The sequence below is a fragment of the Arachis stenosperma genome, chromosome 2, assembly GCF_014773155.1.
Source record: "Arachis stenosperma cultivar V10309 chromosome 2, arast.V10309.gnm1.PFL2, whole genome shotgun sequence".
NCBI lineage: Eukaryota > Viridiplantae > Streptophyta > Magnoliopsida > Fabales > Fabaceae > Arachis > Arachis stenosperma.
The window spans coordinates 49,373,816-49,388,629 of record NC_080378.1 but is presented as its reverse complement, the minus strand read 5'-3'; positions in this window follow the sequence as shown (position 1 = coordinate 49,388,629).

The window sequence follows — 14,814 nt, the reverse complement described above, 5'->3', positions numbered from 1 at the left end:
ATGTAAATCGAGAGTAATCATCAACAATAACTAAAGCATAGTAATTGCCACCAAAGCTCATAGTCCTAGAAGGACCAAATAAATCCATGTGCAAAAGTTGTAATGGCCTTATTGTTGAAACAATGTTTTTGGATTTAAAAGAGGCCTTTACTTGTTTTCCCTTTTGACATGCGTCGCAAAGGACGTCTTTTTCAAAAAGTAGCTTTGGTAAGCCAATTACTAACTCTTTAGAGACCAACTTGCTATGATGGTCCATGTTAGCATGAGCTACTCTACGATGCCATAACCAAGTTTCATCATTTTTACTAACAAAGCATTTCACATCATTTGAGGAAACTTCATTTAGATTAATCATGTATACATTGTCAACACGGTGCCCAATTAGCACAATTTCATTAGTGTCTTGCCTTTTTATCAAACAACATTTTGAATCAAAGGTGACTAAGTTTCCTTTGTCACAAAGTTGGCTAACACTAATGAGATTATGTTTGAGACCTTTGACAAGTATAACATTATCTATGGAGGTAGAAGAATTTTTACCAACTTTTCCAACGCCGATTACTTTGCCGGTGTTGTTGTCTCCATAGATCACGTTTCCTCCGTTTGTAGGCTCTATTGCGGTGAACTTTGATTCATCGCCGGTCATGTGTTGGAGCATCCACTATCAACATACCAATTTGTATCCTTAGCTCCAACACGTACCTACAAAACAATTAAAATTGGGATTTAGGTACCCAAGTGAATTTGGGTCCTTGATGGTTAGTATGAGCATAATGCCCATAAGGTGCCCATCTCGTATCTTGACTACGAAAGTTTATATGTTTAATTCTAGTAAAGCATACGGGTGCTATATGACCTACTTTATTACAATAATGACATATGACATTTGGATTATGCATCCTATGCATGTTTCTAAATGGTTGCCTAGGTTGTTTCCTAAATGCAACATCTTTTGATCTATATGCGTTGTGATTATAATTTCTAAATGAAGCATGTTGAGGAGGATGTTTAAAGGCTTCATTCCTTTTAGGCATGCTTGCCTTTTGGGCTTGCGGTTGCCTAATAGGAGTTTTAGTATTTTTAAATTTTCCTTTTTCAAAACCTAAACCTTCCTTATTATGAACATGCTTTTGGTTTTTCAACATTTTATCTAAGTTCTTTGAAGATTCATTGAACTTAGCTAAAGTGTTCTTAAGATTTGTAATTTCATTTTCATGCATTTTACAAGATTTGTATGGATCACTACTTGTGCTACACTTATCTTTTCCAAGATTGATATTCTCGTTTCCAACATCTCATTTTGTTTTAAAAGATCCATATTCTTTTTCTTTAGGAGAGAATAATCTTGGGTAAGTTTTGTGTACACCTCAAGTAAGGCATCATATTCATCTTGTAAATTAAAAGAAGTGGAGTTGTCATCACTAACCTTTTCTTCGCTTGCCATTAAGCAAAGATTTGCAACCTCGTCGTCATCGGAGTCGGATTCATCCTCGTTCTCCCATGATATGTATGCTTTCTCCTTCTTCTTAAATTTCTTGTTTTTGTCCTCCTTTTGAAGTTTTGGACAATTGGGTTTGATGTGTCCAACTTCTCCACACTCATAGCATTTTGGTACCTTTGTTTTGCTCTTGAAGTTTTTCTTCATTGCAAACTTATTGAATCTTTTTAATAAGAGTGCAAATTCTTCATCTCCTTCTTCTTCATTATCATCACTCTCTTCTTGTAGTGATGTTGTTTTAAGGGCGAGACTTTTCTTCTTGCTTTCTTCACCTTTTTGTCTATTTAGCATAGTCATTTCATAGGTGAGAAGATTACCTCGTAGTTGATCAAATGTAAGTTGATCATAGAGCCTTCCTTCCACAATGGCGTTCACTTTGGAGTTCCATTTTGGTGTAAGGCTTGTAAGCACCTTGGTCACAATTTGTTTATCATTGTATTTTGTGCCAAGCATGCTTAGATTGTTGAAGATCTTGGAGAGTCTTTCAAGAGCTTCTTCAATGCTCTCTTCATCTTTCATTTTAAAATTTTCCCATTCATGAACCAACATAAATACCTTTGATTCTTTAACGTGGTCGGTTCCTTCGTAAGTGATTTGGAGTTTATCCCAAATCTCTTTAGCGGTTTCACATGTAGAGATCTTCATATAATCATGCTCGTTAAGTGCACAATGAATGAAGTTGATGGCTTTATCATTCATTGCCACTTTCTTCCAATCATCGTCACTATATTCATCTTCTCCTTTCGGTACTTGCTTTGAGATGGAGACTTTTCCTTCTTTAGCGCTTGTTGTCTTTGTTGGAATGTGATTTCCATTCTCAATCACTTTCCAAATTCTCACATCTTGAGAACGAATCCAAATTCTCATCTTATTTTTCCAATAAGAGTAATTTGTTCCGCTAAAAAGAGGAGGTCTAGCGGTTGAGTTACCTTCACTAGTGTTGTTGTTGTTAAAGCTTGTGCTTGCCATGATCTTTTCCCTTAAACGGTTAAGTCTTTCAAAGGGTTAAGCTCTGATACCACTTGTAGAACCTATGCACAATTACTCAAGAGGCGGGGTGAATTGAGTATTGCAACAACAATGAATCTTTTTGCGAAAGTTAAAGACAATATACAAAATTGTTATTGTACTAGTATTTTTCCAAGAGCTTAACTCAATTGCTAAGCATTTATAAGGAGCTTTTACTTTCCAATAGACACCAACTCAAATAAATTGATCAAGCTTTTCACCAATCGGACTTAAGCTATTCCTTAAGTACTTATGAAGCTACTTTTCGATCACAATTTATTTGCTCAAAGGTAAAAGACAATAATATTGAAGAGATGAGTTTGGAGAGATGCAAACGCTATTTAGAGTGGTTCGGCACAATCCTTGTCCTACGTCCACTTTCTTTCTCAATCGCTATTGAGAAGTTCCACTATTGCCAAGCTTCAAGGTGCTCGTGCAAAACCTTTTACAATCCGAGTCCTTAGTTTCTAACACCTCACGGTATATGATCACCACTCGTATACTAACCCACTCCACTTAGAGATACCTTCTCTAAGATTTGCCTTGAGTACTTAGTATACCTCTTTGGTATCCTCACCGATTATAGTGTTTATAACTCTTGACTCAACCTTGGAGATCACACTCCAATTTACAAAGTGTACAAGAAAACAATTCTCAAAGAATGTTGAGACGAAATGAGTACTCTCTAGAAGAGTGTATGATTACAGTTTAGCACTATTGAACCAATTGATATTGCTCTCTCAAATTGTGTATTATAACACCTTAAAAAATGTGTAGAATGAAAGAATATGAACAAGATAGTTTGCAAATACTCAAGTATTTGAAATAAGGCTTCAATCCATCTATTTATAGACTCCCCAAACCTTAGAAACGTTGGGGAGTTAATGGGATGGAGCCTTTTTGTCAAAACTAGCCGTTTTTTATGTTTTTGAATCATTTGCATCGATGCATAACACTTTGCATCGATGCAAATGTGTCTTTGAAGCTGAAATTTGAATTTTCAGCTAGGTTGCATCGATGCAAACATCTTTGCATCGATGCAACAAGTCGTCGCATGCTTTGCATCGATGCAAGATGAGTGTGCATCGATGCAAACCTTAAAGAATGGCTTAAAATCACTTCAAAATACTTAGGATTGATCTCAAACTTGTTGGAGTCAATTCCTATGCTTTTGTACCTTTGAAAACAAGTTTTAAACCATTTGGCTAGCATCAAATTGCAAGATGTGCATCAAAACATTTTGTGAGTGTGTGTTGAGAGATTTAGCAATTGGTTCTTAACAAGAAGTTACCTAAGTCCTAAGACACTATACTTGTCTTCAAATGTTGTGGACTTGAGTTTCTTGTTGTTGTTGTGTTGCTTTCAACTCTTCATTCCTCAACGTTGAATGTTGGTTGATCTTTCAACATGCTTGTTCATTCAAGTTGTTTGTTGGTTTGTCTTTCATGTCGTTTGTTGGTTTGTCATTCATCAAAACCTACGAATACAAACTTCGCATACAAGCAACATGATTTACACTTTTGGTGCTCCTATCCTTAGTTGCTCCTAATAGTTGTGTGGAGGAAAATATATCCCTTGAGGCATCTCTTATTTGCTCCATCCTCTTTCTAGTGATGGGCTTTTGAGATGAATCTCTCAATCACTCATGACTCGGAGTTGGAAGCAACTGCCTTCCCTTTTCCTCCTCCTAGAGGTTTCTCCGGCCTTAGGTGCCATTAATGGTTATGGAAAAACAGAAAAGCAACACTTTTTCACACCAAACTTAAGAGGTTTGCTCGTCCTCGAGCAAAAGAAGAAAGAAGAGAGTAGAAGAAGAAGAAAAGTGGGAGATGGAGGCTAGAGAGGGTTCGGCCAAGAAGGGTTTTGAATGTAGGTGAGATGTGAAAATGAAGGAGTAAGGAGGGGTATTTATAGGGTAAGAGAGGGAGTTGGTTCGTGTGAGAAGGGGTGGGTTTGGGAGGGAAATGGTTTGAATTTGAGTGGGTGAGGGTAGGTGGGTTGTATGATGGGTTTATGGGAATTAGGAAATGGATGTGAGTGGTGAAGAGAATATGGAGAAGAGGGTAAGATTTGATAGGTGAGTGGTGTTTTGGGTAGAGTGTTATGGAGAAGTGTGAAGAGGATAGAGAGTGAGGTGGGATAGGTGGGGATCCTGTGGGATCCACAAATCCTGAGGTGTCAAGGATTTCTCATCCCTGCACCATTCTGGCATTAAACGCCCCTTTGTGTGCCTTTCTGGCATTTAAACGCCAGGCTGCTGCCCTTTTCTGGCGTTTAAATGCCAGTCTGCTGCCCTTTTTGGCGTTTAAACTCCCAGAAAGGTGCCAGACTGGGCGTTTAAATGCCCAAAATGGTGCTAGGCTGGGCGTTAAAAGCCCATTTTGGTATCCTTACTGGCGTTTAAACACCAGTAAACTTTTCCTCCAAGGTGTGCTATTTTTTATGCTGTTTTTTATTTTGCTTTAATTTTTGCAGTTGTTTTTGTGACTCCACATGATCATCATCCTAAAGAAAACATAAAATAACAATGGAGAACAAAATAAAAGAGTAATTAATATAGATAAATAAAATTGGGTTGCCTCCTAATAAGTGCTTCTTTAAAGTCAATAGCTTGACAGGAAGCTCTTACAGAGCTTCACAGGTGCCCAGAGCATGATTGTGGCCTCCCAACACCAAACTTAGAATTAGAGTGTGGGGGCTCTGTTTGACTCTGTATGGAGAGAATTGGATGAAGCTTTTCATGCTTCTTCTCCGTGTTTATAGAGGAAGATCCTTGAGCCTTAAACACAAGGTAGTCCTCATTCACTTGAAGGACTAACTCTCCTCTGTCTACATCAATCACAGCTTTTGCTGTGGCTAGGAAGGGTCTTCGAAGGATGATGGATTCATCCTCATCCTTCCCAGTGTCTAGGATAATGAAATCAGCAGGGATGTAAAGGTCTTCAAACTTTACCAAGACATCCTCTACAAGTCTATAAGCTTGTTTCTTAGATTTGCCTGCCATTTCTAGTGAGATTCTTGCAGCTTGTACCTCAAAGATCCTTAGTTTCTCCATTACAGAGAGTGGCATGAGGTTGATACTTGATCCTAGGTCACACAGAGACTTTTCAAAGGTCATGGTGCCTATGGTGCAAGGTATCAAGAACTTTCCGGGATCTTCTTTCTTTTGAGGTAACTTCAGCTGAACCAATGCACTTAGTTCATTGACGAGCAATAGAGGTTCATCCTCCCAAGTCTCATTACCAAATAATTTGGCATTCAGCTTCATGATTGCTCCTAGATATTGAGCAACTTGCTTTTCAGTAACATTTTCGTCCTCTTCAGAGGAAGAATACTCATCAGAGCTCATCAATGGTAGTAGAAAGTTCAATGGAATCTCTATGGTCTCTATATGAGCCTCAGATTCCTTTGGTACTCCATTAGAGGACCTTTTATTGATTAGTGGACGTCCATTGAGTTTCCTCAATGGAAATCACGTCCTCCTCCTCCTTCTCAGGTTCGGCCATTTTGGTCATGTTAATGGCCTTGCACTCTCTCTTTGAGTTCTCCTCTGTATTGCTTGGGAGAGTACTAAGAGGAGTTTTAGTAACTCTTTTACTCAGGTGACCCACTTGTACCTCCAAATTTCTTATGGAGGACCTTGTTTCATTCATGAAACTTGGAGTGGCCTTAGATAGATCAGAGACTATGTTTGCCAAGCCAGAGAGGCTCTGCTCAGAATTCTCTGTCTGTTGCTGAGAAGATGATGGAAAAGGTTTGCTATTGCCAAACCTATTTCTCTCACTATTATTGTTATTAAAGCCTTGTTGAGGCTTCTGTTGATCCTTCCATGAGAAATTTGGGTGATTCCTCCATGAAGGATTATAGGTGTTTCCATAGGATTCTCCCATGTAATTCATCTCTTCCATTGTAGGATTCTCAGGGTCACGAGCTTCTCCTTTATAGGAGGCTTCTTTAGCACTACCGGATGCAGCTTGCAATCCAGTCAGATTCTGAGAAATCATATTGACTTACTGAGTCAAAATTTTGTTCTGAGCCAATATGGCATTCAAAGTATCAATCTCAAGAACTCCTCTCTTCTGAGTCACCCCATTATTCACATGATTTCTCTCAGAAGTGTACATGAACTGGTTATTTGCAACCATTTCAATGAGTTCTTGGGCTTTTGCAGGCGTTTTCAGATGAAGAGATCCACTAGCAGAGTGGTCCAATGACATTCTGGATAACTCAGACAGACCATCATAGAATATACATATGATGCTCTATTCTGGAAACATGTCAGAAGGACACTTTTTGGTTAATTGCTTGTATCTTTCCTAAGCTTCATAGAGGGATTTGATGACAAGTCATCATATGCTTGTTTTCCAAGCTAATTTCACTTGTTTCATTAGTTTTTATGCACTTTCTTGCATTACAAGTAGGCAATTTGGAGTGGAATTGCATGGTTTCCTTGAATCAATCAACCACCCTCTAATTGACACAAAATCATGAAGTTTGAGCTAAAATTAATTGATTTTAAATAAATTTTAAGCTTTGTGAATTTTGTGATACTTTGATTGGTTGTTTTGATTGCTTGTAGGAGAAGAAACGATTGAAAAAGGGATTTTGGGCACACTTTTTGAAGAAAAAGCACGCTTTAGACCTTAGGCCACGCTTTGGAAAGCGTGACCTAAGGAACCAAAAGCTTGGCACAAGAAACCCAAGGCGTGGCACAAGACCCAAAAGCGTGGCGCATGCTCAAGGGAGCAAGGAAGCATAGCGCTCAGTTAACTAAGTTAACTGAGTGCCAGTCTTGAGCACCAAAGGAAGCAAAGCACCAGCCCAGCATCAAACCAAGGCCAAGGAAGCACCAGTGCTAAGTTAAAACATTTTAATTGAGTGCCCAAGAGAAAGCAAGGAAGCATTGGTGCTCAGTTAAATTGTTTTACCTTTATCGTGCCTCTCCAAGAAAGAAATCAAAGGAAAATGGCAAAAGTGGGGAAGCCAAGGATCGAACCATGCACATGAGAAATGAGGAGCGCTACTCTTCACCAAGAAAAATGCCAAAATGCTCTCTTCAAGGTTCGAACCATGCACATCATGGAACCAAGGGAAGGAGCACTCCACTTGGCCAAGGAAATAAACACCAAAGTGTAACCTTCCAAGCTCAAACCAGGAGCCTCAACCTCACCATGCAAGGCGCTACATGAAGAGAAGGGGCGCTCAGTTAAAACATTTTAACAGAGCGCTACCCTAACTACATACCTCAAGGATGTTGTATGCAACATATGGGCCAAGAACACAAGGTGGGGTGCTCAGTTAAAACATTTTAACTGAGCGCTACCTTGGAGCAAGACACGAACAAAACCTCCAAGCAAAAGCAAGAAGTGAGCGCTCAGTTACCTTATTTAACTGAGCGGTTCACTAGGAGGTGCACCATGGTCCAAATTCCATCCAATTGCCACTTTGGATCCAATTCTCCATCAAATGAAAAGCCCACTCCAAATTCCAAAAATCAAAAATAGAAAGTGTATAAATAGGACTTAGTTTGATTTAGATAGGACTTTTACTTCATTAATTTTACTTTGAATTTTTCTGTGCTCTGGAATTTTCATTAGCTGTGAACTTGGAATTGAGAATTGGGATTGAGAGCTGAGTTCTCTCCTCCTTGTTCTCTTTTGCTTTCTTTTGCTTTTCTATTTGTGAGTTGTGGATAGAGATTGAAGAAATTCTGTTTCAATCCTTGATCTACAATTCATCTTTGTTCTCTTCTGCATAATTCTGATGAATTGTGTTTTGAATTCAGATCTCTGATTTCATTTCTGCTTTCTCTGTTATATTTGCTGTCTTCTCTTGGAATTTGAATTGAGATTGAAGAGCTTCACTGATTCTAAATTTGAGAATCATCTTTTACCTCTCTTCTCAATTATTCCAAGAAGTTGATCTAAGTTTCTTCACTGTTTTCATTTTCTTTTCTTCTGCAATTTGCTCTTTGATTGAACTAAGGGAAGATTTGAGATCTAGAACTGTTATCTAGTCTCACTGAGCCTCTGAGCTCTTGGCTTTCTCCCCTAGTTCATGCAATTGAGTTGAGTTTACTTTCTGTTTGATCTTCATTCAAATTCTATTTAAATCTACTATGTTTAATTCAGCTTCCTTACTTTTTGCTGTTAAATTCTGCAATCCCAGCTCCCTGCACCCTTTATTATTCAGTCAATTTACATTTCTTGCAGTTTAAGCTTCAACTATTTACATTTCTTGCAACCTGAGTTTCAGTCATTTATATTACTTGCACTTTAAGATTCAGCTATTTTACTTCTTGTCTCTTTAATTTACTGCAATTTCCCCTTCCCCTTTTACAATTCATGCAATTTAGCTTCTGTCTGCTACAAACCAATCACATCAATTCTTGTTTGCTTGACTAAATCAACCACTAAACTAAAATTGCTCAATCCTTCAATCCCTGTGGGATCGACCTCACTCATGTGAGTTATTATTACTTGATGCGACCCGGTACACTTACCGGTGAGTTTTGTGTTGGATCATTTTCCACACATCAAGTTTTTGGCGCCGTTCCCGGAGATTGAAATAGATTGACAATGATTAAGTAAGGTGGTGGTCTAGATTAAGCACTTTTTCTTTGTTTTTCTTTATTTTTACTAAGCACATTAACTGTTTGACACATTGTGTCACCTAACCCTCTAACCACATTCAAGCACTAGAATGTTCATGTTTCATTTGGTTTGTTTGTGATTTTTGCAAGTCATGGAGGCTGAGGTGCGTGAAGAGGGAGTGAGCAACAATGCTCAACCTGCAAGAAGGGTGTTGGCCTCTTACACTATCCCCAATCCCAGACATTATGGGAGCAGCATCCTCATCCCAAATGTTCAGGCAAATGACTTTGAGTTGAAGCCTCAACTAATCACTTTGGTGCAGAACAATTGTGCTTATGGAGGTGGCCCTCTTGAAGACCCCAACTAACATTTGTCTGTTTTCTTAAGGATTTGTGAAATAGTCAAGACAAATGGGGTTCATCCTGACATTTACAAATTACTTCTGTTCCCATTTTCTTTGAGGGGTGATGCTACTCAATGGCTGGAAACCTTTCCCAATGAGAGCATCAACAATTGGGATGAATTAGTGAGCAAATTCCTAGCCAAGTTCTACCCACCTCAGAGGGTCATCAAGTTGAAAACAGAGGTGCAAACATTCATTCAAGTGGATGGAGAGTCGCTATATGATGCCTGGGAGAGATACAAGGCCTTAATCAGGAAATGTCCCCCAGAAATGTTTAGTGAGTGGGATAGACTCCAAAACTTCTATGAAGGATTGACCCAGAAAGCTCAAGAAGCATTAGATCATTCAGCTGGAGGCTCTCTGCAGCTAATGAAGACAGCAGAGGAAGCCCAAAACCTCATAGAGATGGTGGCAAACAATCAATATTTCTTTGTTCATCAAAGACAACGCCAACCAGCCCAGAGAAGGGGTGTGCTGGAGCTTGAAGGTGTTGACTTTCTCTTGGCACAAAACAAATAGATGCATCAACAGCTTCAGCAACAAATAGAAATGATGGCCAAGAAAATTGATGGACTGCAAGGTGCTGCAGTAAACACACAATGCCAATCTCAAACCTCACATAGGTGGAAGCAATCTGAAGAAAGTTTTGGGACATTCAATTATGAGCAACAAAGCCCTGAGCAGGTACAATGCATGAATAACACTTCAAGTTCATCTCAACACAATTTTCATGGTGATGCACACAAGACACCCTGGAAGACTCATTCTAATTCAAGGTGGGGTGAGCATCAGAATCAAAGACAAAGGGACTTCAACTCTGGCAGCCTCAGCAACACAAACAACCACAACCATTCATCCAATAATACTAACCAATTTAAAAGTTCACAAAACACATATCACCAACCCTATAACAACTCAGAAAACCACCAGAATAACTTGTCCACATCCACATTCCACCCATAAAATACCCTCTCAAATAGTTCAAACAATTTCCAACAATAACCATCTCACTTTACACAGCCACAACCAAATCCAGACTTTCAAAGAATCTCTAGTCTGGATATGATCATGGAAAAACTCATGAAAAATCAAGAAGGAGCAAGAAAAGATCAAGAGATGGCAAGCAAAAACCAAGAGGCCTCAATCAGAAACCTTGAGAGATATATGGAGCAAATGGCTAAGTGAATTTCAGAAATAGGTGAGAAGAGAGCAATTACCTTCCCCAATGTCACTGAAAGGGACAAAGGAAAAGCTACAAAGTGGGAGGAGTGTAAAGCAATCATAGTGGAAAGTGTGGAGACTAGGGAGAAGAAAGCCATCAATCAAGAAGAACACAACAGAGAAGTTCCACAAGAAGAGACAGAAGAGAAAAGTGAAGAGGATAGAAAGACCAAGAATGCAAAAATCTCAAAGGGAGATAAGAACATCCTTGAATCACAACTACAAGAGAAGAAGGAAGGGATGAGGCCATATGTCCCCAACCTTCCATACCCTCAGAGGTTCAAAAAAGAGAACGAGGATAAGCAATACTCGAAATTTCTGGATATATTCAAGACATTCAGCATCAATATTCCGTTCTTAGAAGCACTTGAACAGATGCCATTGTATGCCAAATTTATGAAAGAAGTGCTAACAAAGAAAAGATCCCTGAAGGAAGGACAGATTGTTGAGATGACAAAGGAATGTAGTGCTATCCTCCAAAGAAAGTTGACAGAGAAGAAAGATGATCCTGGGCATTTTTACATACCTTGCACCATAGGAAACATAACAATTGAGAAGTCATTCTGTGACCTAGGTGCAAGCATAAACTTGATGCCTTTGTCTCTAATGAGGAAACTTCAAATTTCTGAGCTGAAGTCCACACGAATAGTTCTCCAAATGGCTGACAAATCCATTAAGCAAGCACTGGGAGTTGTGGAGAATGTGTTGGTAAAAGTGAGAAAATTCTTTCTCCCTGCTGACTTTGTTATCTCAGATATAGAAGAGGACCCTAACACTCCCATCATCCTGGGGAGGCCTTTCGTAGCTACGGGCAGAGCATTGATAGATGTTGAAAAAGGGGAATTGTTGCTGAGAGTGCATGATGAGCATCTAGCATTCCATGTTTTTAAAACCTTGCATGAGCCCATTCAAGAAGAAGATTTTATGAAGGATAAGGCCAGAGAACAAAGTTTGAAGGAGGCAGTCAATGAGTTAACTCCAAGATTTCTAAATCCATGCTTGAAAGTAGTAGAGATGGTGCAACAAACCAAAGAAGTCAATGAGGAACTAGATCTAAAACCCCCATATGAGAGATTCAACATCCCAGATAAAGAACCACCAAGGCAGGGAGTATCTCTTGAGAAAGAAAAGAAGAAGAGGCCAAGAGGGTGGAGAAACAAGAAAATCCCTACTGAAAGCTTTTCACCAGGGGATAAAGTAGTGTTAAACAACCAACCAATGAAGGTGTTTCCACAAGTGTCTGAATACTACACTATGAACCAGGTCCTTTCACTTGAACATCTAGAGATCATCAAAGAGGATACCGGAAGGAAGTTCACAGTAAGAGGAGAAAAACTGAGGCACTATGATTTTCAGCCTCCATGATCAAAGAATGAAGGATGTCAAGCTAATGACAATAAAAAAGCGCTTGTTGGGAGGCAACCCAGCCTGAGGTAGTTCACTTTTCATAGCTATTTCAATAAAAAGGTTAATTAGACTTATCTATATTGCAAAGAGCTAAGTTTGGTGTTGCACACCAAAATAAATTAAGGGATAATGAAGGATTCTAAGTTTGGTGTTCCACCAAAATCTCATTTAAAAGTATATTCTCACCTTCTGCATACATGGCTGCTAGCTCCGAGCAATCAGATAAACCAATTAACCAATTGTTTAATTTTTAGTTTTTCTAGTCTTATTGCCTTTAGCAAAAGTACAAGGATTTCACATATGGTTAACTTGTTGCATCAGAGGCAGTGGCAAGGAATTAAGTTTGGTGTTCCCACACCAAAATAAATCCAAAAGACACACTCAATTCATGCAGACTAACCATTCACTTAAGGGCTTGAGAAAAAAAAAAAAATAAAAATAATCTGCATAAGTGTTTGTTATTCTCACTTAGCTTTGAATTTTGTTTTGTTTCCCATATGCCTGAATAAAAGAGAAATGTTTGAATTAGAAAGTAAATATCCAATGTTGCATAAGTTAGAATGAAAGTTAGTGGTGGTGTGTTTGATTTAATGCATAACTCATGAAATAAATGCTGCATAATGTCATTTTCATTGAAGTGTGAACTAGCTTGCTGTCATAAATGCTTATATAAGTCATGATCCCTTGAGAACAAAATAAAATATAAAGAAAAGGAAGAAGAAAAAGCCAAAATGGAAAGAGAAACAAAGAACAAGGCTAGGCACCAATAGCTTGGACCCTATGACACATGCCTGTGGTGCTTTTGTGCTAGGATATGCTTGGACAAGTAAGTTCTAAGGAGTATTTCAAAACTTGGCCACTTAGATCAACTGATTTGGGATTGCCAACTGAAAGTCCACAATAAAGAGCAACCTAGTTACAAAGCACTTAGTTATCCAAAGAGATGCTGGGCATCAATGATCCTAGGAGGAAAAGGGTGAGCCATGTGTCTGTGGTGAAGAAATGTTGAGCAAAAATAAAGCCAAAGGCTGCTGCAACATTTGCCACCAAGCCTTCAATGAATAATAAGCTATTTAAGCAAAATAAAGAAAGAAAAGTTAGCAAGGGAACAAGCAAAAAAGAAGCCTTATAGCAGCAAGCTTAGTAAGCCTTTGAGGAAATATCTCTTATGTAACAGCAAGCAATAATTGAGTTATCATTGTCTGCATAAAAATTCCATGAACCAAGTTCAACTATAGGCTTAATAAGGATATGCATGCTTCTCTTTTTCATTTCATTTCCTCTTATGTTTGATGCTTGCTTGGAGACAAGCAAGATTTAAGTTTGGTGTTGTGATGACAAGTCATCATATGCTTGTTTTCCAAGCTAATTTCACTTGTTTCATTAGTTTTTATGCACTTTCTTGCATTACAAGTAGGCAATTTGGAGTGGAATTGTATGGTTTCCTTGAATCAATCAACCACCCTCTAATTGACACAAAATCATAAGTTTGAGCTAAAATTAATTGATTTTAAATGAATTTTAAGCTTTGTGAATTTTGTGATACTTTGATTGGTTGTTTTGATTGCTTATAGGAGAAGAAACGGTTGAAAAAGGGATTTTGGGCGCACTTTTTGAAGAAAAATCACGCTTTAGACCTTAGGCCACACTTTGGAAAGCGTGACCTAAGGAACCAAAAGCGTGGCACAAAAAACCCAAGGCGTGGCACAAGACCCAAAAGCGTGGCGCATGCTCAAGGAAGCAAGGAAGCATAGCGCTCAGTTAACTAAGTTAACTGAGCGCCAGTCTTGTGCACCAAAGGAAGCAAAGCACCAGCCCAGCATCAAATCAAGGCCAAGAAAGCACCAGCGCTAAGTTAAAACATTTTAACTGAGCGCCCAGGAGAAAGCAAGGAAGCATTGGCGCTCAGTTAAATTGTTTTACCTTTATCGTGCCTCTCCAAGAAAGAAATCAAAGGAAAATGGCAAAAGTGGGGAAGCCAAGGATCGAACCATGCACATGAGGAATGAGGAGCGCTACTCTTCACCAAGAAAAATGCCAAAATGCTCTCTTCAAGGTTCGAACCATGCACCTTATGGAACCAAGGGAAGGAGCACTCCACTTGGCCAAGGAAATAAACACCAAAGTGCAACCCTCCAAGCTCGAACCAGGAGCCTCAACCTCACCATGCAAGGCGCTACATGAAGAGAAGGGGCGCTCAGTTAAAACATTTTAACTGAGCGCTACCCTGGAGCAAGACACGCACAAAACCTCCAAGCAAAAGCAAGAAGTGAGCGCTCAGTTACCTTATTTAACTGAGCGGTTCACTGGGAGGTGCACCATGGTCCAAATTCCATCCAATTGCCACTTTGGATCCAATTCTCCATCAAATGAAAAGCCCACTCCAAATTCTAAAAATCAAAAATAGAAAGTGTATAAATAGGACTTAGTTTGATTTAGATAGGACTTTTACTTCATTAATTTTACTTTGAATTTTTCTGTGCTCTGGAATTTTCATTAGCTGTGAACTTGGAATTGAGAATTGGGATTGAGAGCTGAGTTCTCTCCTCCTTGTTCTCTTTTGCTTTCTTTTGCTTTCCTATTTGTGAGTTGTGGATAGAGATTGAAGAAATTCTGTTTCAATTCTTGATCTACAATTCATCTTTATTCTCTTCTGCATAATTCTGATGAATTGTGTTTTGAAT